This window comes from Dasypus novemcinctus, chromosome 13, assembly GCF_030445035.2.
Source record: "Dasypus novemcinctus isolate mDasNov1 chromosome 13, mDasNov1.1.hap2, whole genome shotgun sequence".
NCBI lineage: Eukaryota > Metazoa > Chordata > Mammalia > Cingulata > Dasypodidae > Dasypus > Dasypus novemcinctus.
In genome coordinates, this window is record NC_080685.1 from 93,170,346 (window position 1) to 93,197,476 (window position 27,131).

General features: G+C 42.9%; 1 protein-coding gene across 1 annotated transcript in view; it reads left to right on the plus strand.

Annotated features, from left to right (window-relative positions):
• Window positions 1-27,131, plus strand: part of LOC101430310 (complement receptor type 1) — a 179,664-nt gene that overhangs the window by 38,107 nt on the left and 114,426 nt on the right. The window lies entirely within an intron of this gene.

The window sequence follows — 27,131 nt, forward strand, 5'->3', positions numbered from 1 at the left end:
TTTATCCATTCAACAAATGTTTAAATACATAGCAAGCTAAATAATAAAACAAATAAGATGATAAGTACTATGAAGAGAAAGCAGGCAGGGGATAGTGAGAGCAAGATGGTTGCAAGGTAAGTCTTCACAAAGAAAATGGCATTTGCACAAAGACCAGAGCTAGCTATGTGGCTGTATGGGGCAAGAGCATCCCAGGAAGAGAGATGAATAAGTGAAAACACCCTAAGGTGGTCTCTGCTGAGTGTGCTGGAGGCACAGGAAGGAGGCCAGTGTGGCCCAGAGTGGACTGACCAAGGGGAATTGTGGTAGGAGATGAGATCAGAGAGATAATGGCAGTGGAGGGGTAGATCCTATAGGGTATAGCAGGTCACTGTTATGAACTTGGCTGTTATTCTGAGATGGGAACCATTGGAGGGGCTTTAAGTAGAGGAGGAAAATGATGTGCTTTGTTGAGAATAGACTATAGGAAGACAAGGGTAGAAGATGAGAATCAGTGAGGAGGCTATTGCAACAATGCAGCCCAGAAATTGTAAGTGATTATGGCTAGACTGGTAGCAGTGAAGTTGGTGCAAAAAGGTCAGATTCTGCATACATTTTGAAAATAGTGACAGTAGGATTTGTTGACAGTTTGTATTGGAATAGGAGAGTAAGAGAAGTCACTGATGATGCCAGGGGTTATTTTGTTTTGTTTTGTTTTGGCCTGGGCAATTGAAAGGATGGAATTGCCATTAATTGATACATTTGAAAACATGAAGATCAGGGAGGAAAATCAGGATTTCCACTTTGGAGATGTTAAATCTAATAGACATCCAAGTGTAAGTGTCAAGAGGGCAACTGCATGTATAAGTTTATATTTCAGGAGAACAGCCTGGAGAAACAAATCTGGGAGTTTTCAGTGTGTAGATAAGTATAACAATGAGACTAAGTAAGATCATCAAAGGGGTGACTGTAGCTAGAGAAAAGAAAATGCCCCGGTACTTAGAGAGTGTGAAAGAACCAGCAGACAAGCAAAAGAGCAGCCACTATAGGAGAAAAACCTCAGAGTGAGGTGTTTAGAAGTCAGGTGAAGGAAGAGTTTTGAGGAGAGTGAAAAACTGTAATGCTGCTGATAGTTCAAAAAAGATGAGTAATGAAATCTGACCATTGGCTTTAACCAATGGTATACTTGCCAAAAGCAGTTTTGGTAGAGAGAAAGGGGCAAAAGTCTGATTAGAATGGATTTAAGAGAGAATGAAAGGAGAGGAACAGGAGACATCACCTACCAGCAGCTTTTTCAAGGAGTTTTTCTATAAAGAGGAGCAGGTAAATAGAATGATAGCAAGGAGGAAGAAATAAAAGTCAAAAAACAGGGAAAAAAAAGAAACAAGAAATAGCAGCTGGGCTGCTATTCCTATGTGCTAATGGGAATGATCTAGTAGAAAGGGGAAAAATTCTTGCAGGAAAGAGGGAGAAGAATTGCTTGAGCTGGATCTGGGTAAACTGGTAGGAAAGGGAGCTAGTGCACTGGCAGGTGGGTAGATACAATGGGGAGAACATGCGTGGAAGTCCTCTTCTGATTGCTTCTCTTTCTCAGTGAACAGAAAATAAAATGATCAGCTGAGAGAAAGTGTAGGAGTTGCTGTATATTTAAGGAGAAGGTATTAAATAGTGACCATGAGAGTGGAAGACTGAAGTATAATAAGGTTGCCAAACTATGTTAAGGGCCCATCTGAGGTTCCCAAGAGGGACTGGAGATGAATAGTTGAAGGTTTACTATGGCCAGGCCTTGTGCTGTGAGTCTTACATGGCTTATCTCATTTCGCTCTCACTACAACTCTGAAATGGGGGTATTATCATCCCAAGATGACAAAATAATCTTCCAGATGAGAAAATGAAGGTTGAAAGATTCTCTTGGCCAAAGTCTCAGGACTAGTAATTGGCAAATATGAAATTCGAGCTCATATCTGCCTTCAAAATGCTTTCCCTATGTATTCTATAAAATATAGAGGAAAAATACCTTCTCTTTTCTATAAAAATATAGACAATACTACATTTTTAATTAATTAAGTGGGATTTGAAATTTGAGTCCAGGTGGAGGTCAGGTGGGACACAATGGGAATCCATTGCCATAATACGTAAGTTCCACGGGGGTCCTGTTTGGCATGGTCCCCCAAAGGAGCCAAAGATTTGACCTTATTCCAAGCAACATGTTAAAGCATCAGTATCTATAGTGGGGAAAATAGGGGCAAAAGGTGCCACCACTTGGGGTAGCTGTTTACTATGAATTGCTCAACAGTCACAGCTCCCAGGAGGTCAGGGGACTGGGCCTTTGCTATGCAGGAGGAGGAGGTGGGGGCCCCCCATACAGCAGCTACTTATGATCAACCAGGATCTGTGACTCAACCACCTCTCTCTCTAGAGTATCCCAATCAACCTCATGGGGCTTGGGGTTTCTTTTCACTGGCATGATGGTGGCGGGATCATTAGGCATAGCCCCAGACCAGGGAGCACGACAGCAGGGCTTTGGGGCGTTGCTAAGCAGCAGCACTGGTTAGGGCCCATGCCTGGTGCATGGGACTCTTACATTTCTTAAGCAACTTAGAAACTTCCTCTGATGTTTTAGTGGATGCTGGCACAATGTGCTCAAGCCTCTTCTCTTTGGCCCAATAGTTCCTTAACCCCTTAACCCTCAGGGGTTAACAGCCAAAGCGTTATGCTTCATTTACCATGGTTGTGACCAACACATCCTTCTCACTGCATTGCTTGTTTCAAATCAGTTAAGTAGGATTTTTAATTTGGGCCCCTGTGGGGAAGTCAGGTGTGACACAAAGGGAAACCTTGGGCATAATGCGTGAGAAAAGATAGTGTGCACTCACAGGTCCCAGAGAGAGAGGGGTGCCATGGGGATCAACGGGAAGCGCCATCAGCTCGGTGGCTCCAACAGCAGGTGGGGAGCACACCAGCATTTCGAGAGGGACCCCTGGGTTTATGCTCTTATTATGGTCCAAGGTGGAGGTTAGCAGATTTCTTACTCAAGTCAAGGATTGGTTAGTTTAAAGCAAACACACACAGAAAAAGTGAAGGGGCTGGGAGTCTGAGGGCAGTTGCGCTGGTCAGCTTATCATTTGGGACCAGTGTGGGTTTGGGGTAAGGGGTGTGGGTGGTGGCCACAGAGGTGGGGTGGGCTCTGGGGGAGTTTATGTCCCAAGATTGTTTAGGCCAAAGGTCAGTGTTGAGGCCAGAGGCCTAGCCACGTGAGACAGAGGCCGAGACAGCACATACAGCATTTTCATAGTGATATCATACCACCTGTGCTCTCTTGGAACTTACTTTAATAAGGAAAATAAACTCATACATATCTGAGTGTGAGAATTAAGTACCATAAGCAGGGTACAGCAAAACTGCCATGCCATGAGGAAGGAAAGGTTACTTGCTGCTGGTGAGTCACAGAAAAGGGGAAAAGGAGGAATGTGGAGACTACGCCAACAACATCTAAATTCAAATTGTGGGGGGAGACGGGGGGGACGAGCAGAGTGTTGCATAAACACTTGTTGAATGAAGACATGAATGACTAAGAACAAGAGCACTGCTTCCATTTCTCCCTGGTTTATTTTAATTCATATCTTGCAACATGGCACTTAGTTACTATTCGCTCCAGGTTATGCTACCTGAAGAAGAACCTCTTAATGGTATGATAATCAGTGATATGATTGGGTATAACAGTTATCATTTCTATAGAGAATGAATTATATTATATAGGATATATAATTTCTTTAGAGAATAAATTATGATATATTATGGAGTTATATTTATATGATTTACAAATATGAAGAGAGCTAAAGAATATTAACACTTTTATTAACATTTGTGTTGCACAGCTGCTACTCATGCTGCCTTCTCAATAGAAATTGTCTCTTTCAGTGCACTGTGTTGCTTGGAATCCAAGTGTAACTCATTGGAAAGAAGCCACACTCATGTCAACAAGTCCAAGTCTTTGAAATGACTTCATAAGCTATAACTTCCTACAGGTACTTCTTTGTCACTTATTCCCAAGCAGAACAACGAAATTTTGCTTGATAACAAAGATGGGAGCCCAGTTTCACTGCCACTTGCTCTTCAAGGACTTCCTGAAGCCTTACCTGTGATGTGCCTGGAGCCAGGCTATGGCTGCAATTAGACGGCTCTGAAAGGGACACCTTCTTTTAAGGAAGCCATGAGCAGAGCTGTCCTCATTACCTCTATCGTCATTACCTAGCCCATCCCTTTTTGTTTGTTTTTGTTACAACAAACTTACTGTCACCGTATACCGTATACTAGAGTAATTGGTACTTTGAGTTACAAAATGGTGGTTCCTGTGATTATGATGGGCCTCCTGCTTTGGTTGGGAAATCTGCCATTATTTAATAGTAGCTTCCTTCCCTGACATGACTCAACGTTCTACCTTATCCCCTCTTGGTTTGAGTTTTTCTCACAATATATACACTTTGTGTGTCCATGATCACTCAGTAATTGCAATTTGCACAAATGACCTGCACAGATTTTTTTTTTAATGATGGGAGTCAAGTTTTACTTCAGAAGTTTTACTTCAGAAGTTTTGGATGTTTTCTTAGCAGTTTTGACAGAAGCTATAGTTGCTTGTAAAATGTCTTTTATCAATGTTTATATTAACCATTCAAATAAATGTTATCCTCCAAAAAAACACTTTCCTTATGTAATTTTTTTTCTGGAGTCAGCGAACTGTTGCATAACTTAGAGTTTAGGATTCATGACTTAAAAGTTTTTCATTCTGGTTCCATACTCTGTTCATTTTAGCCAAATTCTCAATCCCACAAACTCAATTCCTTCACTCTCAAGACTTTCTCTTCTATTTGTTCAGCTAGCACTTTCCCCCAGCCCACTTACCTCACCCATCCACACCATAAATCTAAGTGTCTGTGGTCTCTAGCCCAACGTTTTAACTATTGAGAAAATATTGCTGAATGGCTACCATATATTTACTCTCTCTCCCTTCTCCAGGCTATTTATGCTGTTCAGCATCTTTTATTCATTCCCATTCAGTAACCCTTATATTTCCCCATGTTATCAGCTCACTAACCTCAAGCTCCCTATTCTACCTTTATCCCTCCTTCTCTTAGCAAATGATGAGAACCTCAGAGGATAGTTTCTTCAACTTCTCCCTCCACATCCAGACTTATCTATATTCATTCATCCTGATTTCATGTATACCTACCACTCTCTACGGGCTTGCAGTTCTTTTTTCATTCCTTTCTGCCTCTTTCAAGACATTGTTCCATATATTTTATCCTCTCCCATCACTGGCTCCTGCCCATCTACAAAGCTTCTGGACCAGGACCTGTGTCACCTGCAAGTAAAAGAAATCCATCTCACACTGGATTAGATCAAAAGAGGAATTTTATTGCATTGTATGACAGAAAAGGCCAAGGGTATAGCTGGTTCAGATGAAATGGGAATCAAATGTTGAAATCATGTTCTCAGGAATCTGTGCTATCCCCTGATTCTGCTTTTCCCTTACTTGCTTCATTCTCTTGCTGGCATTCTCTAAAAAATGGCAAAATATTTGTTGGCAATGCCAAATGCATCCACTTACCTTAGCATTGCAGCACAAAGAGCTTCATTAAGTTTGATTTATCCATATAGAGTCACAGGCTCCAGTCTGAACCAATGACTAGGACCAGGACATTGGACTGAACAGAAGGCAAGCCTGAGTTACCTACCCCCAACCCTGGAGATAGGATTGGTCTACCTCAGTGGTTCTTAAGTGGGGCAATTTTGACCCCAAGAAGACAGAAACATCTGGCATCTCGTGGGTATAGGCCAGGGATGCTCCTAAATATCCTTCAATGCACAGGACAGCCCCCACTCCCACCCCAAACAGAGAATTATTCCATCTAAATGTCGAAAGTGCCAAGGTTGAGAAATCTACCTGAACCACCTGGCCAGAGTGGGAAAGAGAGGATTTCCCAAAGGAAAAACCAGGGAACCAATTCCAGGGGAAAGAACCCAGTTAAAGTAACAGATATTCACTGCACCCCCTTTCTGAAAAGAATGAAAACCTCTCTGAAAACATCAATGTTACTTTTTAAACTATCTCCTTTCTCTTTAGCACCAAACTGTCTGAAAGAGTGGTTGACCTTAACTGTCCCGACTGCTTTGGTGATTCACTCAACAAATAATTATAGAAGACTTTCTGCATGTCAAACTCTGTTCTAGGTCATGGGATACAGCAATGACAAACTGACAGTCATAAATAGATATGCCCTCATGGAGCATTTATTGTAGTAGGGAAAGACAGACAATAAGCAGATTGTCAGATGACAATAAAATGAAAAATAAAACTTACAGAAGTTGGGAATGGACGTTCAATTTTAAATAGTAGTCAAGGAAGGCGTCAATGAGAAGGTATTGGGCAAAAAGCAGATATTTGGGCAAAGAGCATGCCAAGCAAAAGGAACATTAAGTGTGGAAAAACACTGAAGAGAGAATGTATCTACTGTATTTAGAGAAATGACTTGTCTGCATTCTGATGGCAAAATCCATTAGAGAATAGGAATCATGATGTTGGCAAGGGAGAATTCCTGGAGAGATGGACTTGAAAAAGTGAAAGCTGATTGGATCTAGTGCACAGATGGAGAGGATAGCTTTTGATAAGAGTACGAACAGTATAACCATATGTACTAGTCAGCCAAAGGGGTGCTGATGCAAAGCACCAGAAATCGGTTGACTTTTATAAAGGGTATTTATTTGGGGTAAAAGCTTACAGTTATGAGATCCTAAAGAGTCCACCTCAAGGTTGTTTACTCACCAAAGTCAAGTGCCATGTGTTGAAGCAAGATGATTGCTGATCTCCGCTGGGTCTCTCCTTCCGGGGCTTCCTCTTCATCTTGAGGCTCCGTAGGCCCAGGTTCTTCCCAACATCAGCTGTAGATCAGGACTTCTCAGCTACCCAGCTGCTCTGTTCTCTTTACAAGGAGAGCTATAAGCTATCAAGTGAATGGCTTACAGTTCTGGGTTGTGAAAATGTTCAGATCAATGCTTCAGCAAGCATTGCTTTTCTCCTCAATGACCGGCTAGCAGTGATCCTGGAATCCTCTGTCATATGGCAGGGCACATGGGAAGGCACACGGCAGCATTAGCTGGTCTCTCCCTTTTCCTCCCGGTTTCGTTGCTCTCAGCTCCTGCCTTCCCAGGCTTTTTCACTCAATTTCTGTAAGTTTCCCTCTGCTGCTTCAGTGGCTTTCTTTCTCTGTCTCTCCGTATTCATCCCCCTTACAAAGGATTCAAATAAAAGGATTAAGACCCACCATGGGGTACAGCTTACTAAAGTAATCTAATCAAAGGCCCTTAACCTGAGTAATCTAATCAAAAGGTCCTGCCTACAATAGGTTCACACTCACAGGAATGGATTATTAGCTCTAAGGAAATGCTCTTTTCTGGGATCCATAAAAACCTCAAACCACCACACACATTTACTGAATTATCAGCTACTGTATCTTTGCAACCCTTATCCTACCTCCCTCAGTTCAGCACTTGATATTTGGAATGACTCCACTCTCCACACAATTCTGTCCAACCCTAGCTTTAGAAATGAGTGACTCTTGTTTTTACAAATCCATAAATCTGGGGTTTTTGTCTTTGGGGCCAAACCTCCAAGACTCCATGGCTAGAACTGTATTTCAATATAAATGGTTTCCTTTATAATCCCTATGTACTTTATTATAAGGATAAAAACAATTCTGAGAAGGGGTCCATATGATTTACTAGACAGACAGAGTGGTCCATGACATTCATAAAAAGGTTATGAATCCCTGTGTGGATATGATTCATGTTTCCATCCTGACCTTCCTATTCTTTATTCCATATGTTCTCTCTAGTCTTATCAATTCCTATGATTTTGACCATCATACATCCAGTACCTTTTTCAAAATCCCTCTTCTGCCTGTCTGGAAGTCCAATCTCATCATCAATAAACTACCCTACATTCCCAATCTCTACCTAGAACATTTCCATACATTTTGGCCTTCACCAAACTCCAGCTGTCCCCTGAGGACACGGCCAAGTCTTTACCAGATTTTTTTTTTTAATTTACTGCTTTCCCTCAATGGAGAACCCCCAACTCCCTCACCGTGTATTAGTTTCATATTGCTGTTGAAACAAATTAATACAAATATTTTAAAACAACAAAAATTTATCCTCAGACAACTCTGGAGGTGAGAAGTCCCAAATGAGTCTTACAGAGTTAATATCAAAGTGTCAGCAGGGCTGGTTCCTTCTGGAAGCTCCAGGGAAGAAATCTGTCCTTGCCTCTTCCAGCTTCTAGAAGCAGCTGACATTCCTTGGCTCTTGGCCATATCACTCCAACCTCTGTTTCCCTCTCACCTATTTCCACTCTAATCTTCTGCCTCCCTCTTGTAAAAACCTCTGTGATTACACTGGGCCCAGAATGATCTCCCCATCTGAAGATCATTAACTGAATCATATTTGTAAAGTCCCTTTAGGCATATAAAATAATATTCACAGATTCTGGGGATTAAGGTGTGGACATCTTTGGAGGGTCATTACTGAGTCTACAGTGCTTCTCCATTTCTCTCATCCTTGAATTTTTTTTCTCTCCCATTCTCCACATCCCCCCACTGTTGTCTGCTCTCTGTGTCCATTCGCTGTGTGTTCTCCTGTGTCCGCTTCTATCCTTTCAGCGGCACTGGGAATCTGTCTCTTTTTGTTGCGTCATCTTGCTGCATCTGTTCTCCCTGTGTGCGGTGCCATTCTTGGGCAGGCTGCACTTTCTTTCCCGCTGGGCGAACATGAAAGTTCAGTGTTAAAAGAAGAAAGTCTTCAATGAGAATTCCAAGAAGAGACTGCTGAGAACGAGCTCAGCAATAGGTTTGCTCGAAGGGAGAGTGATGCAGAACTTACAGAAATAATGAGCAAAAAGAAAAACGAGAGGAACCAAGGATGGAACTAGGCGGCTCACAGCTTCTGGAACTGAGAGCCTCGATCCTAGTTCCCACACCATATATATTAAGAACTTCAAAGCAGCTGCTCCTCATCAGCACAGCAATGTTTACAATAACTGGGGACAAGTGCAACAAATAGAGAACAGGTAAGCCAGTTTCCCACGACATTTTCCCCTTTTTGTTTTTGTAAAGCAACAAAGGCAGATTGGGTGGTTTCTTGCTACTTCATACCTCAAAAGGCTCGTTGCGTGCTTCTGAGGACCAAGTTCAAAAGAAACAAGGATAAACAAGCAACATTTCTCCCAGAATACCTCCTCCCCGACTTTTCCCCAAGCCATAGGGTTTAGTGACTGTAGTCCATCAGCAATTCCAGCCACCGTTACATTTTGTAATTTTTCTTCCAAGTTTAGAACAACATTTTATACATAATCCATAATTACAGCAGACCATACAAACTTCCAACTATTTCTTTTGGGTTTAAGATTTCCTACCAGCAAGGCTATATAGGCCAGTACTTCACAAAAAATGACCTCATCTTCCCCAATTTGTATAGTTTGAGGCATAGGCAATGACAACTTATTGTTACTTCCCCATTTTGGGCTGTGGGACAGCTGGAGTTTATCACATAATTTCAGTGCCTTCATTGGTCCAGCTCTTCATTGGTCCATCTTCACTGGACCTGGGGCCATGACTCAGTGTTGAATATAAACTTAGTCCATCATTGTGAGGACTCTTTTCCCAGGCAGAAAACAATAGCTGACCTTACAAGAGTCCTGTTGCAGTGTCTGTAGCAGCGAAAGCATATCTTGCCCCTTCCAGGAGCAGGACGGAGCTGTTGTCACAGTCATTGAAGTGAGCATTAAGGCCACAAGCTGTCAGTGAATAGCAGGCAGCAGCAACTGCTGCGCTACACACCTCAGGGTCTGGTATTCATGATGTTCACCTTTCCAGTGGAGCCACTCAGCTTCTTCTCAGGTCTCCGTTGTATGGCTCTGGACCTTCATGAGGCATCTGCCTCAACAATCCTGAGAGGGATGTTACAGGAGTGGGCAGGGACATGACAGACAGTTACCTGTTAATGCTGGCAGGCATCCCAGATGTTCTTCCACAGACCTCTCCCCCAAAGAGGGTAATCCACAACAGTCCATTGTTTGTTTTGTAATCTACCTCTGGATAGGGATGGCAGTCTTCAGAGTGACCAGACACTATTGGGTTAGATCTTTCACTTTCAGCAGGACTTGCTATGCTGCACACAATTGCTTTTTATATTGCACTTTTGGCCTCTTCCCACATTTGTGACCAAAACCCTAGGGGAACTCAATTAGAATATTGCCTTTGCCACAAACCCCACCCAAAGCCAATATTGGTGCTGGCCACAGTCAATTCACAGGCTAAGTCAATATCCACCTTCCCCCTCTTTTTTTTTTATTTTTTAAAGCAGCCTGCTGGAGGTCCTACTCCCATGAAGGACCTTTCCCAATTAACACGTCTTAGTGAGGGATAAAAGATTTTTAGTATTCCAACAATATTATAAATTCTATTAACATGAGAAAACACTGTACTTTATCAAGTACAGTAGATGGTATAGTTTTGTCTTACCCAACCAAACAACATTTAAGCATTTGATAGAGTAGCAGGGACCTTACAACTTACCCCAATTGTTTGCCTCTTCCAGGCCCTTAAAATACCATTGTCTCTGATGTTTCTTAGTAGGGTCACTGCCACAGGTTTCTTCTATGCAGCCAGATTCATTGCTCTCAGGCCAGGGTAGAAAGCCTTGAGGAAGAACTGCAAAAGTCCATTGTTTGGACCATTGACTATAGGGTGCAGTGATGTTCAGAGATGTACTTACCGGGTGCAATGGATGTGTCACAATGATGGGAGAGAGTGTTGATGTGGGGGGAGTGGGGGGTGGGGGCGGTGGGGTTGATTGGGACCTCATTTTTTGAATGTAATTTTTAAAAATAAATAATTTTAATTAAAAAAAAAAAAGTCCATTGCTGACCTTTTCACATACTTTTTATACTTTTTGTATTCATTCAGTTTCATTTTACTTTTACAAAACACATTAACTTACTGAATACTTACTATCACAATATTTTTGGTGGTCAAGAATATCCTGTTGAAGCAATGAAGTATGAAAACCAGCTTCAACCAGTTAGCCGGGCCTGCACAGAAGCAGCCCCTTGCTGTACTCACTTCAACTTGCTTAATTAACATAGTAAAATTCCCACCCAGGGGTGGAGTTATCTGTCCCTTTCTTGATCATGCAATGTATGTGCAAGCGTGATTTCCTGAACATACTAATCATACAATTATATAACCAGCTATGTATGTTCATCCATATGCATAAAAACTAATGCATAATCAAAGCAAATGCTAAGTAGTAACTTGGGTATTTAAACAAGAGTGGAACTGCAGCACAGGGGGTCAGGTCTGAGTCACTTTGGACTGGCCTTGGCTCCTTACCTCTGCAGACATAATAAGTGTGAGTTTGCCTAACTCTCGTGTTGAAGTTTTCTTCATGCCATCTCTGGTTATCCATAAAGGCCCTGCCTGGAGGCCTAACACTTTTACAACTTGCTATATGCATACTAGTTCTGTCCCGCTTATCTCCATTTTCTGATTTTATAAAACTAACCATTTTATTTTAAGACAAAATACACCTTAAATTTCAGTTAGCTTTCCCATAAACCATTTACCTTTTTCAATATTCGCTTAACTTTTTTTTCCTCTTTATTTTTTTAATGTTATGTTAAAAAAATATGAGGTCCCCATATACCCCCCACCCCCTCACCCCACTCCTCCACCCTTAACAACAACCTCCTCCATCATCATGAGACATTCATTGCATTTGGTAAATACATCTCTGAGCCCCGCTGCACCTCATGGTCAATGGTCCACACCATAGCCCACACTCTCCCACAGTCCACCCAGTGGGCCATGGGAGGACATACAATATCTGTTAACTGTCCCTGCAGTACCATCCAGGACAACTCCAACCCCTGAAAATGCCCCCACATCATATCTCTTCTTCCCACTCCCTACACCCAGCAGCCACCATGGCCACTTTCTCCACACCAATGCCACATTTTCTTCAATTACTAATCACAATAGTTCATGGATAGAATATCGGTAAGTCCACTCTAATCCACTCTCTATTCCTCCATCCTGTGGACCCTAGAATGGCCATGTCCACTCCACATCTATATCAAGAGGGGGCTTAGATTCCACATGGATACTGGATGCAATTCCCTGCTTGCAGTTGTAGACACACTTGGCTCCCTGGTGTGATGGTTGACCTTCTTCACCTCCATGTTAGCTGAGTGGGCTAAGTCCAGTAAAGCAGAGTGTAGGAGCTGCAAGTCTGTTGAGGCCCAGGACCTGGCTATCACATGGTCAGTCCAGAGATTCTGGTCCCCTGGGTATACATTAAACCCCAGCACCAACTACAGTTCCGGTAAAAGTAACAGGAGAGGCTTGTGTGAGCAGTTCCATCACACAGAAACACAAACTCCAAAGTAGGGCCAACTGATATGGCACTGAACTCCATCTGCCATGACCGTAGAACCTGTGGGTCTCTGTAGCCCTCAGCAGAACCAATACCTGGGGTTGCATCTACTTTTATCTGTCTCTGGGACTCTGCTGAGGTGTGCATAAGGGCAACCCCTCTGATAACCTCCCGGCTCTTTTTGGAGACTCATAGCCATATAAACTCATTTTTCCATTCCATTTTCCCCTTTTATTCACGTCAAAAGCATTTTTAACTCCTGGTATTATATATAGACTGAGATATTCTGCTGGTCCGAGTTGACCCTTTTATTCAAGGTCATTTTCTAGTTACACATCAGCTGGTACTTGGTAGTAATCCCTTGGTGCCAGGGAGGCTCATCCCCAGGCAACACATTTACATGCTAAGTTTGGCTTCAAGACTGGCCACATTTGAGCAACACAGAGGCTCTCAGGAGGTAACCCTTAGGCACCCTGCAGCTCTAGGCCTTGTTCTTATTTCAGGTGCACAGGCTCACAAGCATTGTCATTAATATCAAGGGCTCATTGTCGGACCTTCCTTCTTTTTTGGTCTTTGCTGTTGCACTTGGGGGATTGTTGCTGTTCCTTTGGGGACTGTGATAGAGCTCCCCTGGCTAGGAACTCAGCACTCCCTCACTTTTTATTTCTAATTGTAACCACTATGAAAATATCCAAACATTCTTATGTACCCTGGATATATCCCTGGAGAACTCCCTGCAAACCATGTGTCCCCTGTCAATAACATCCCACATCAGTAATTCCTCCCCTGCCATTGTCGAACCTCTCTGTGATCCAAAACTTCTTCAAAAATGAAGCCCAATATATTGTCAGGTTCCATTAATAGTAAAATGGAATATAGTGATGAGTTTAAAGGTTAGATATAGAATACATATTAATTTAGAAAAATTAAGGTAAAAATAAATTGGGGTATCAAAAAATTTAAAAATGCAAAAGCTTTGTTTTTGATGTTTTGCCTTCCATCACTGCAATAAGTGTTGCCCTGTATGCAAATTGGCAAGGCAACTTCTTCCGTCTTTTCCTCAGTGTCTATGTCCTTTCTTTTTTTTTTTTTCTTTTCCTAATTATTAAGCTTATCTTCACAGAAGTTTTAGATCACAGTAATTTATATATACAATTTACAGTACTCCCACATATCCAACATAAAACCCTCTTCCCTTCCACAGCAATAATCTTTTTACATGTTCATATTGTATTTACAGAAACTGATGTACAGATATTGAGACAATAGCTTTCAAACAAGGAACATTTGGGTTTACATTGTGGTTTATATTTTAGACTATACAATTTTCTAAAGTTTTAGTTATCTTATGTTTTACATTATGATTTACATTTTAGCCTTTCAGTCCCTATACATTTTTGGTGTAATTTAACATGTCTTATATCCATCCTTGCGTAATCTTGTGAACACTTCCATTGCCCACACAGTTACATTGATCCCATCTATTCAATACCTCTTTCCCCCTCCCCTCAGGGCCCACAGTGACAGTCAATCCATCCCATTTTATGTTAGAACAAAATACACCTTATAACATTTCAGTTAGCATTCCTACAAACTTTTCACTTTTTTCAATACTCGTTTCATATTTACATCTTTCATTTTATCCTATGAAGAAAAATAAATTATTTATTTCAATGTAAGCAAGAACTGTTTTTTATGAAGAGACATAGTAATTCTATTAATCAAGACTTATATTTTTTATTATTATAGAGATCTCATCAACATTTTAAATTTAGGTATTAATATAAGTGTTTATTTAATTTTTGGCCATTTGTACAGAGCTCTTTCAGTTTTTTGTTTGTTTGTTTTTATCAAATTATATCACCATCCAGAGGTATTAGAATATACATACACTGACAATGAACAATCACAAAAACAGTTACAGCATACACTGAAACAATTACAACATACACACTGACATTGAATAAACAGACAAAAACAAAAGCAGTTCCAAATCTACTAACTTAGAATTTCTTCACTGCTTTTAATTTGACTTTCTATACGCTCTTGAGCTGCCCTGTCTTCTGCCTTTTCTGTTTCTTTCCTCTAACGTTCTTTTTGTTAATTTGTCTTCTTGCTTTCTTTTATAATTCAACATTTCTTTTCCAGTTTTCTTCCTCTCAATTTCCTTCTTAATCTCTTTCTGTCCCCAAGCCATACTTGCTTATTATGCCATGCTTGAACAAGTTTCTGTAGTTTAGATACTTTGATGTAAAACTCTTCTAGTCTTTAGAATGAGACCCAGCCATGTAGTTTTCAGCGTCTGTTTCTCCATCTGCATGACAGGAGGTTCTGGGTTCCACAAGAACTTTCCTCGTCTCTTGGGGTTCATGGTAGGGCTTTATCCGATGAGCTGGTACTCACACAGGATGTTCTCCATCTCCTGGGGAAATGCAAGCAAACCCTCTTCCCCAAGTTAACAGCTTCTCTATTGACCATTCATTGGTCAGTGGATCATTCCACCAAATTAAAGGTTTTTCAGACAGAGTTCGGGTTTGAGTTTCAGAATTAGTTTGGAAATGCCTTTCAGCTGCTGTCCCTTCCAGGGTTGTTCCACAGTTAAGAAAATTAAAGAGTGAATAATGCCTTGTGTAACTGCACCTGCGGTATCTCCCTGTCTCCCCCTTTTTGTTTTTGTAACATGAGTTTAAGGGTTTGATTTGCTCGCTCGATAATAGCTTGCCCTTGGAGGTTATAAGGAAGTCCTGTAGTATGTGAAATACTCCAAGTATCTAGAAACCTTTTAAGGGAGACACAGGTATAAGCAGGAGCATTGTGTGTTTTTAGAGACTGAGGAAGACCCATTACAGCAAAGTAAGCTAACAAATGCTGTCTTACGTGTCGAGCAGTTTCTCCAGTCTGAGCTGTAGCCCAAATGAATCTTGAACAAGTATCTATAGAGACATGAACATAACATAATTTTTCAAAGGAAGAGATATGAGTTATATACATTTGCCACAGAGTTAATGGTTAAACCATGGGGATTTACTCCAGGTTCTGATTGTTTTGGATTATTGAGGATTTGACAGGATGGACAAGTGCAAACAATGTCCTTAGCTTGCATCCATGTTAAAGGAAAACAAGCTCTGAGGCCAGCTGCGTTCAGGTGGGCTAAATTATGAAAATGAATAATTTCTTATAAAACAGGGGTAACTAATTTGTCAGCTTTATCATTGCCCTGTACCAATGGTCCAGGTAAATTTGAATGTGATTGAATGTGAGTAATTAAAAAATGGACTTATTCTATTCTTAATTATCTGTTGAAGTTTGTGAAAAAGTTTATAAAGAAATTGATTTATATTGGGTTTGAGAAAAGCTGTTTCAATTAATTGGGTTTACTTGAACAACATAAACAGAATCCAAAAGAATGTTTATGGACTCTGGTACGTCCTGCAAAGCAGTAAGCACTGCTACTAATTCAGCCTGTTGAGCTGAGAATCCAGGAGTAGGCATTTTCTTGGTTTTATAGCCAGTATACCCAGCTGTACCATTTCCAGACCCATCAGTAAAAATTGTAGGGGCATCAGATATTGGTTGAAACCTAGTTATGTTAGGTAAAATCCATTGAGTGCACTCAATGAATTGTAATATATGATTCTTAGGGTAGTGATTATCTATTTGTCCAATATAATCAGCAAGGGCTATTTGCCATTGTAAGTGATTTTGTAAGCAAGCGTCAACTTCTTTGCATTAAAGTGGGAGAATGATATCAGGAGGGTCCTGTCAGTGAATGACACAAATGTGTTCACGGCCTTTGAGTATAATCTGGGTCATAAAATCCACATAAGAAGATAAAGTTTTAACAACACTATTAGGCAAAAATATCCATTCTACGATATGATCTTGCTGCATAAGCACTCCTGTGGGAGAGTGTAAAGAAGGCAAAATAATTGCAGCAGCTGTTCTGGATTAATGCATTCAACTCAGGTACTTTGAATTTTTTCCTCTATAAGTTTTAATTCTTGTTCTGCTTCTTTCATCAGAACTTGGGGGCTGTTTAACTGAGGATCTCCTTGTAATAAAGAAAAAAGATTAGACGGTTCTTATATGGAAATGCCCACTTTGGGCCTCTGTCAGTTTATGTCTCCTAATAATTTTTGCAAATCATTCAAAGTTTTTTTTTTTAAGATTTTTTTCTCTCCCCTTCCACCCCCTCCCCCCTGGGTGGTCTGTTCACTGTGTTTATTTGCTGCGTCTTCTTTGTCTGCTTCTGTTGTTGTCAGCGGCAGGGGAATCTGTGTCTCTTTTCATTGCATCATCTTGCTGTGTCAGTTCTCTGTGTGTGTGTGGCACCATTCCTGGGCAGGCTGCACTTTCTTTCGCACTGGGCAGCTCTCCTTACAGGGTGCACTCCTTGCGCATGGGGCTCCCCTATGCGGGGGACGCCCCTGAGTGGCAGGGCACTCGTTGCACACATCAGTACTGTGCATGGGCCAGCTGCACACGGGTCAAGGAGGCCTGGGGTTTGAACTGCAGACCTCCCATGCGGTAGAGGATGCCCTAACCACTGGGCCAAGTCGGCTTCCCTCATTCAAAGTTTTAATAGAATCTCTACGAATCTGAACTTTCTGAGGCTTAATTGTAATTTTATCAACAATAGTCCCAAGATAAGAAACGGGAGTAACCTTTTGAATTTTCTCAGGGGCAAGTTTTAACCCTGTTGCAGTTAAGCTCTTTTCTAAGGTCTGATATGCTAATATTAAAGTCTGGGAAGAGGGAGCAGCACATAATATATCATCCATATAATATATAATACAACAGGAAGGAAAAGCCATTCTGACTGGATCTAAAGCTTTGGCTATGAAGTTTTGACATATAGTAGGGCTATTAAACATTCCTTGAGGAAGATATTTCCCCTGAAACCATTTCATGGGATTTTTGTTATTGAAAGAAGGCACTGAGATTGCAAATTTCTCACAGTCTTGGGGAGCCAAAGGTATTGTAAAGAAACAATCTTTAAATCAATAACAAGAAGTGGCCAGGTATGAGGGATCATAGCTGGTGTGGGCAAACCTGGCTGCAGTGTACCCATAGGTTGAATGACTGTATTTACTGCTCAGAGATCTGTTAAAAGCCTCCATTTGCCTGGTTTTTTCTTAATAGGAAACACCGGAGAGCTCCAAGGACTAAAAGATTCTTTAATATGCCCCTTATCTAATTGTTCCTTAACTAATTTATGAAGTGCCTCCAATTTGTCTTGAGTTAATGGCCACTGTTCAACCCAAACTGGAGAAGTTGTCGTCCACTTGAGAGGGTTGAGTTTGGGCAATCCAAGGAGGCTAGACTGAGCAGTGGCCATAATGGAAAAGGTGACTGTCCGAATCCTTCACGATTACCATGAGCTGCAGGATCAATTGGTTTAACAATTCCTTGGTGGAGCTTACCCAAACCTAATCCTGGAACATGTCCTTGTTTCCTCATTAATTGTTGACTTTGTTTACTATATTGGCCCTCCTGGGGAATATAAATTTCAGCCTGCCACTGATCATGTCCCCAAAGATTGATAGTAAGTCTGCAACATACAGCTGCAGGGTGGCAGGTTGCCCATCATGTCCCAGACACTGAAAAATCTACACACTTTGTTTCAAACCTGTGGGAGTGCCAAGTCCCACAACAGAAATAGATGCATCTTGTAATGGCCAAGCAGGAGGCCGATGGTTAAAACTAATGATAGACATGTCAGCTCCAGTATCAATAAGTCCTTTAAACCATTTGTTCTGAATAGTTACTCACAAACAGGACGAAATTCTAAATTTTTTTCAGTTAAGAATACTCCTGTCATTCCTGTACTTCCAAAACCATCTTTCCCTTGAACTTTCTTACTAGCTCCTATCGAAATATAAGGGAGCAACAACAATTGTGCTATGTGATCTCCAATATCAGCTTTCCAAGGAATTGAGGTGGACATGACAACTTGAATCTCTCCTTGATAGTCACAATTAATTACTCCTGTGTGCACTCTAACTCCCTGTGAGGTAAGACTGCTTCTCCCAAGAAGTCCGACCATGCCAATTGGTAAAGGTCCCTTTATTCCCATTTTTACACACACCAGAGTATCCCCTGGAAGCAAAATAATAGGTTCAGCTGTAGAGATATCTACGGCTGCACTTCCTGCTATGGTAGGGGATAAATCCAGGACTATGCGGAGTGTTGGGGAGCGCCAGGGTTGCTCTACTGAACTGGGAAAACCCCCTTTTGGAGCAGGGCTGGGAGCAGGCCCCGTTGGAAGTTTCTCAACAAGGGGGTGCCATTCTTATGGTATTTAGACCAACATAGGTTAGACCAATGATATCCTTTACCACAGCTGGGACCCAGTTCAGATCATTTCTGAGCTGAAGTACTCTGTCTGAATGGCATTTTCCCCTCAGACCTTTTCCCACAATCTTTTATCATATGACCAGTTTTTCCACAACTAAAGCATTTTCCAGGAAAACTCTTATTGATTTTCATCCCAGCCATAGCCTGAGCCATCATGGTAGTACCTTGACCCTCCGTCCCTACATCCTGGCACAATTTAATATATCCAGACAAATCTACTTTACCCTTCATAATTCCTATAGCTTTCTGACAATCCTGATTAGCATTTTCATAAGCCATTAGCTGCAAAATAGTATCCACAGCCTCAAGTTATTGCCCTGTTTTTTGATAGTCTCTTGTAACCAAGCAATAAAGTCAGGGTAGGGTTCCCTAGGTCCCTGTAATATTTTTTGGAATGACACAGGAGGCTGGCCTCTAACCTCAGTCTTTTCCCAGGCTCTTAAGCAACAGTGTTGCACCTGTGGGATGGTTTGATCATTCATCGCTAATTGCTGATCTACTCCCACCCAGTTCCCCACCCCCACTAATTGGTCCAAGGAAATGTGGATATTATGGGCTCTATTGTGAGCAGCCCGAGTCTCTGCATGATCTGTTCACCAGGTTTTGAATTGTAAAAATTCTCCAGGCCCTAGGGCGATGCATGCTAATGCAGACCAGTCAGCGGGAATCAGCCTAGAGCCTTCGGCAAGCCCCTGCACCACACCTTAGGTAAAAGGAGAATTTGGACCATCCTGTCGCACTGCTGCTTTTAACTCTTTCAATATTTTAAATGGGAAAAGTGCATGGGTGAGCTCATAAACTCCATTTGGGTTCCAGGAGCTATTCTTTCTTGTATGTTAACCAGAAAGGCCATTTGAAATGCCTCCAAATCACCTCCCTTCTAGTCTGTAAGATACCCTGTTGCAGAGTGCACAACTTTGGCTGAGCATCCCCAGATATGGGAGGGGGAGGAGGAAGGGGAGAGGGAGTCAGTGGTGGGGAAACTGTTTTTCTAAAGTTAGTTAATGAAGGGGCTGAAGGCAAGACAATGGGAGGAATTTCCTCACATTTTCTGTCTTCATCCTTTTCTGTTTGCGAGAGTTCTAAATCACATTTAGTTATAATCAAAGTGGGCCAAATAGTAATAGGGAGTGGAACACCTTGTACAAGTAATTTTTCTCTTTTCCCACTTTTTCCCAGTCTCCTAATTCTAAACTTCCTATTGCTAGGAACCATGAGCAATATTGTTCTATATCCAGTAAGAGTTCCAAAATACAAGGCTCAGTGACCATAGCTCCTCTTGCTTTGAGAAATTGTTTCTAGAGACAGACATATAGGAAATATTTTGTTGAACTGTCTGTTTCCCATCATAACCCTGCAAAACCCGAGAGTGTCCTTACTTACCGAGGACTTGGAAGGTTTTCTGTACCACTCTGGGCTTTATGCCACTACACCACCTTTAGTTTCACTCCAAGTGAGACTTCTTCCTTTCAGGCCTCACGTTGGGTACCATTTGCTGAGAACCAGCTCAGCAATAGGTTTGCTTGAAGGGAAGGTGACGCAGAACTTACAGAAATAACGAACAAAAAGAAACACAAGAGAGGAACCAAGGATGGAACCAGGGGTTTCGCAGCTTCTGGAACTGAGAACTCTGACCCTAGTTTCTGCACCATATTTATAAGAACTCCAAAGCAGTTGTTCCTCATCAGCATGGCAATGTTTACAATAATTGAGGACAAGTGCAATACATAGGGAACATGTAAGCCAGTGTCCCACAACAAGACTCTGGCCCAAGGCTGGATGTGTGGGAGTGGGGGGGGTGGGGAGAATAATACCAACCTTAATGTGCCTGGAAGCATAGAATGAGAGTGGATTGGAGGAGAGAAGTAAGAGATGAGTCTTGAAAAGTAGTTTGGGGCATTGGTGGGAAGGTCTTACACACTAGGCTAAGGTATTCCAACATTATCTCACATGCTTTGAGGCACCATTGAAAATATTTCAGAAGCAAAGTAAGAAAGTGTGTTTTGGAAAGTATTGCTCTAGTAGCTTGTGAAGCCTGAATCCCAAAGGAGCCAGAGTGAAGGCAGGGATCAGTTAGGAAACAACTGCGATGTTCCGGCTGAGAAGTGGGAAGGGGCCGGGCTGGGACAGCTGCGCTGGAGCAGTCAGCAGGGCAGAGATGGGCTGGAGTCCCCAGGTAGAACCCACAGACTGGATGTGGTCAGTCAGTGACGCCCATGCTTCTGGCTCAAGGAAACAAATGAAAGTGCAGTTTGCTGAGGTGAAGAAATAGGAAGGGGAGAAGATGATTAGTTCAGTTTAAGGATTCAAGAAGTTTGAGTTTCAAGAAGCTTGTGAATCAATAAAGTCCAGTTGACAGGGCAGTATATGGTTACAGTCTGAGAAAAAACTGACCCAGAGATGCGATCAGAGCCAGAGTGGTTAGAATGAGAAAACCCAAGCAAGGTCTATTGAGCATGAAGAACAGCAGAGGGCAAAGCATGAGTCAAGAAGAATATTTACATTTACGGGGTGAAAAAATGAATCTAAAAGAAATCAGAAGTCAGTGAAAAAACTAAGGGTGTTGGACCAAAAGGACAAGCTTGTTTCTAAACGGGGAAAGAATGGTCTTTGACAGCAAGTGCAGTCTTGGATGAGAAAATAATGCTGTGAATTTCAGTCGACCACACTAGTGTTCAAGGCATTTCCATTTTTTAATGGTCCCAGCACCCAGTTCCTTTCCTCCATTGAATGTACTACAACTTGTAAGTATATACTAGTCATGCGTTTACTGGTTTATTGCCCACCTCTCCCACTAGACCGTAAGCTCCACAAGGGCAGAGGCTACGTCTGTTTTGTTGACCACCGTGTACCCAGGCTTCACAGTGACTTACACATGGCAGGCACTACATAAAGACAGACTGAACAAAAAGAGTGGGCGATATACGCTATTTTAAAAGGTTCAGGCCACTCACCCCGCACTTGAGCTTTGGCCCGTGCCTCAGCATAGATGGTGTACTCTTCTTGTTTTTTCTTATTTCTTAACACTTTACACCCTTGCCTACCCTATGGCATGTCCTTAAATTCTTTTATGTGACATAAGCTAAGAGCCTAGAAGCTCAGAAACCAGAGCCATCCAGTAACATTTTTCTGGTGAGCCAGAGTCAGGAGGCAGAGAGGCAAGTTGGCTCCCTGACCCCCGCCAGAGCCTGGTGAGTTTTAATTAAAGCATTTCCATGCCCTCTTTTGTTTTATTAGCGAGGCCAGAGATTCTCACGCTGGGCTGTGCCAGGAGATTTGTCTCTTACTCAGCCCCCAGGAGGCCCTGTAGTTTCTCTTAATCCTTGACCTCTGGGACCCCCGAGGCTGTTCGCCTATAAGTCTCTGCTATTCAACGTGCCTCTTCATGTCAGGTTTAACAGTTTAACTGCGGAACTCAGACCCTGGGAGTGGCCATGAGATGAGCTCACTCGTGGTTCTCTCTGTCTCCTAAAACATCTGCAACGTAGGCAAAAGAAAGGTCCCTAGCCAGCCCCTCTCCTAAGCTCAGCCAGGCACGGGTGTAGGGTCTGGGAATGAGACCCACACGTTCCCAAGCCTCTAAGGCTCTGGGCACACCCAGAGACCCAAGGCTCTGGATCCCTAGACTGTGGGCAGAGAGAGCAATCCGTTCAAGCAGGTCTGGCAGTGGGATGCCCCCAGACTGGGGAATGCAGTTATCCTCCCCTGGGATAATGGCTGACTTCTAATTGGGACAACCCCTACTGACAGTCTAAAAAGGAAGAGGCTGATCTTCTCCTGCCACACCACGTGGCTGCGGTGTGGCTGAGAGTGATCTCCTTATGGGACCCTGAATTCCAGTTAAGCCTGTGTAAGAGAGGAGAGGACAGACCTGAAGGCCGGAGACCACATGGTCCTGTTTCCTTAAAGCGACGAGGAAATGTCCTACCGAACTGGTCAATTTTAAATAAGCTCAGGGAAATTCCTCGGAGGCAGGACCTAAAAACCCAGCCTTGTTTCAGCGAAAGCTGGCAGAGGCAATAAAAACACCCTCTTTAGACCTAACTCTAGAGGACAGCTCCTCCTAGGCATGCCAGTCTGCCTAGATGTTCACAGCAAGCTGCAGAAACTTTCCCTGGGCCCCCAAACTTCCATGAACTCCCTTTTAGAAACAGCCTTCTCAGTTTTCAACAATCAGAACCATGCCACCAAGATGGAGAAGGTGAGGAGGGGTGGGTGCAGGATGAGAACTGCTACCATTGAAGGCACCGGTCACCCCAGGTACCCGAATCCAGGCTCCATGTCCACAGGAGCCTGGCCCCAAGCTGCCTCGCCACCGGATGGGGCCTGGCCCCAGGGGAGGATGGGAGGGGCCTGAAGCCACATGTAAACCATCAACCAGGAGGCCTTGGCTGACCCCTGACGTAGCAGGTAAGATTCTTCATTTCTTAAATAACAGGGAAGCCAATTCCTCAGTCCTGGCCTACAGGCAGGTCCTCTCTAACCTTGATTGTGCCTAATGAAGGGAGTGAGAGGGGATCAAGATCTAGGTCGTGGCGGCGGACTTGGCCCAATGGTTAGGGCGTCCGTCTACCACATGGGAGGTCCACGGTTCAAACCCCGGGCCTCCTTGACCCGTGTGGAGCTGGCCCATGCACAGTGCTGATGCCACGCAGCGGTGGCAAGGAGTGCCGTGCCACGCAGCGGTGTCCCCTGCGTAGGGGAGCCCCACCCCCATGTGCAAGGAGTGTGCCCCGCAAGGAGAGCCACCCAGTGCAAAAGAAAGTACAGCCTGCCTAAGAATGGCACCGCACACACAGAGAGCTGACACAGCAAGATGACGCAACAAAAAGAAACACAGATTCCCATGCCACTGACAACAACAGAAGTGGACAAAGAAGACACAGCAAATAGACACAGAGAACAGACAACCGGGGTGGGGAGGGGGAAAGGGGAGAGAAATAAATAAATAAATCTTTAAAAAAAAAAAAGATCTAGGTCATTTATAAGCCCCTCTCCGATGGAATAAGGACCTCCTCATGTGCCATAATTAAGGTTAAATGGTTCCTGACTATTACTAGCTCCCTGCCTATTCCCTTATAGCACTTCAATCCTTCCAGCGAAAAGGCCTTCGCTGGGTTTTACCCCTAGCCAGGAGGTAACCAATGAGATGCAGCCCTAATTCGTGTCTCATCATGGGCAAGGCTTCTCTGGGCCCCTTAGTACTTACCTGCCCAGGGATTTTCCTGGAGAAATAAAGCTGGAGGGTCCTGCTTGAGGTTTCTGCCATGGACAGATGCTGGGAGCTTTGCATCTAGGTGATTCTAAAGGCAGGTCTTGGGAAGTGGATTTGGCTCAATGAATAGAGTGTCCACCTACCACGTGGGAGGTCCAAGGTTCAAACCCAGGGCCTCCTGACCCATGTGGTGAGCTGGCCAATGCGTAGTGCTGATGCATGCAAGGAGTGCTGTGCTACGCAGGGGTGTCCCCCATGTAGGGGACTCCCACGCACAAGGAGTATGCCTCATAAGGAGAGCCTCCTCGTGTGAAAAAAGTGCAGCCTGCCCAGGAATGGCACCACACACATGGAGAGCTGACGCAGCAAGATGATGAAACAAAAAGAGACACAGATTCCTGGTGCCACTGACAAGAACACAAGCAGACACAGAAAAACACAAGCGAATGGGCACAGAGCAGACAACTGAGGGCAGAGGGGAAGGGGAGAGAAATAAATAAAAACTAACTCTCTTAACAAATAAAATAAAATAAAGGCAGATCTTTCCCTAAACTAAGGTAAGTGTGTAACATTCTCTCTTCTGCTCTAATCTGTGCTTGCTTTAACTTTGTCAATCTGCTCATGCCTAGGAACTTGTAAATGAGATTAAGGGCTCACCTGTTACAAATTGGATAATAATGAAAGGTGACCTAAAATCGAGTCTTTGAAAGTCAATACTACCTTGCAATTGAATTTGATGTATAAAAGAAATCACATGGTATTAATTCAACTGTTGCAAAAGCAGAAAAACTTAGCAAAGTTGTTACTAATTGTTTCAGTTGCTTAGTTAATAAACAAGTGCCCAATTTGTTCTAAAGTGAAAACTTACTAGAAAGTGTAACCAAGAGTTAAGATCATTATATAGATGCCTTTATACTATAAAATAGGAGGAGGATAATATCTGAAATTGCTACAACTGGGTGGATTTAGCCTAGACCTGCTATAGTAATGTTAATATAAACTGAGTTTACCTTTGTTTGTGGTTACTGCAGGTCTAGCCACACCCTTGCTCAGGCCTGCTATAGTAAAGCTAATTATAAACTTTGCCTTTGTTTATGGCTACTTCAGGTCTAGCCACACCCTTGCTTTAGCTTACTAGCCTCACCTCACCCATTAGACTTCAGCTATTGTGATGATAATTCTAAACCGAGTTTGCCTTTGTTAGAAGTTTGCAAAAATTAACAAGCTGTAGCTCAGTTTGCCCTGATATGCACTGGGAAAAGGCAAACCCCCTCCCCCTTGTCTGAGGGCATGGTCCTTTCCCTCAGGTTAAACAAAGAAACCATGTAGAGACAGGAGTAGGGAGATGAAGATCTTCACTATCTGCATATCAGAGGCAGATAAAGAAACCCTTTAATCCCTACAGATCAAAGAAACACCTGCTCCTGCAGCATTCCGAGAAACCAGAACTCCCTAACTCACTATCCTCTAGTCACTGCCAGGGAAAATTTTCACCTCTAGGGCTTCCTATTGGCCCCTGAACTTCACTTGGACCCTCAACCCTCTCCCACCAACTATCATTTTCCCACCTAGGAAAGTTCTGTATAAATTCAAATCCCTCCTTCCAGGAGTGGGCTGAAGTCTCTCTTCAGACCCCCGCCATTCCAGATGGGGGGCTGATGTCTGTTCTTCAGACCCCCTCCATTGGGAGAGCTTCTCAATAAATTCTCTGCCTGTGTTCCTATCAATCCCTGTGTCCCAGTAAGCCCCCCCTTTTTCTCCAACAGCCTTTATTTATGGTTACTTTAGGTCTAGCCACACCCTTGCTTATGCTTGCTATAGTAACGGTAATTATAAATTAAACTTACCTTTGATTATGGTTATTTTGTGACTAGCTTCACCTGGACCTTAGACTTCAGCTATTGTGATCGTTCTAAACTGAGTTTGCCTTTGTTTATGGTTACTTCAGGTATAGCCTCAGCCCTTGCCTTTGCTTAGGGTTATTTCATGACAATTTCTGTCCCCCTCCCCCCCATGACTCAGGGCAAGGCAAATCTAAGACACCCTGTCTCCTGTCCCTCTGCTGGTACTGGCGACCCTGCTTTCTCTCGTGACTCCAGGTGTGGACTAGATGGCTGCCTGGGGGCATTCTTGACCCTGGGGGTTGAAGGTCCTCTCTTCAGCTCCAGCAGCTGAGGACTGGGGAGGGGGGTCGCCCGCCCCAAGTGCTGATGTTCCTAAAAGCAGCAAGTCAGGAGAAAAACCTTGGTTTCCAAGATTCCAATGACCTCAGTGAATATATACTGGAATTAGTCTTGCTCATCCAAGGTCTGTCAAAGTCAAAATGGGAAATAAGCAAAGTTGTGGAAGTAAAGGAAAAAGTTGTAAATTTTATTTTAAAGAATTGGGAACAGTTTTTGTATAGCCCAATAACTAAAAGGAACAAAATTCTTGTGTGAAACTGTAACCAGATTTTGTCTAGGTCCTTGACTATGCTGCAGAAATGAACTTCAAGAGCATGTCGGGTGAGTTAGGCCAGTAAGTTATTAAGGTAGGGAGGGAAGAGAAATGGGAGAAAATAACAGATCACGGGTCCCAGGTAGAGAGGAAGGGCTGAAAAGTGATAAAGTGGGCTGACTTACAGACTACAGTTTCCCATTATAGATTATAAATGCCCAGGCTTTACTTGTGTGTTGATCCATGTGGGGGGACACAGGGAGAGCAGGGTGCAGAAGGCAAGAACAGAGGTCAAAAGACAAGAGAGAGAGAGCTTCGATCTTTGTGCTTGCTTTTTAAACTATTAATTATTCTGCCTCTTTGCTAATGGCTGGCTGGAAGGAGTTCCAGCTGTTTTGTTTTGATTGATTACCCCACTCATCAATCCCCTAGGAGGATCCAATGATAAAGTCCTTGGGAAATATCCAGGGCTTCTCCTGGCTTCTGGAGGAAATCTTATTCCCAACTGGATTTCTCACAAGTCTTCCAGCAGCCATCTTGGAGGTGTCGATGTCCATGTGGACTTCTTGCCAGGTTCCAGATCCATCTATTGATTCCCTATTTTACCAGCCTGCTTCAAAACTCATGGTCAGAGTGCAGAGTAATTAGAAATATTCTC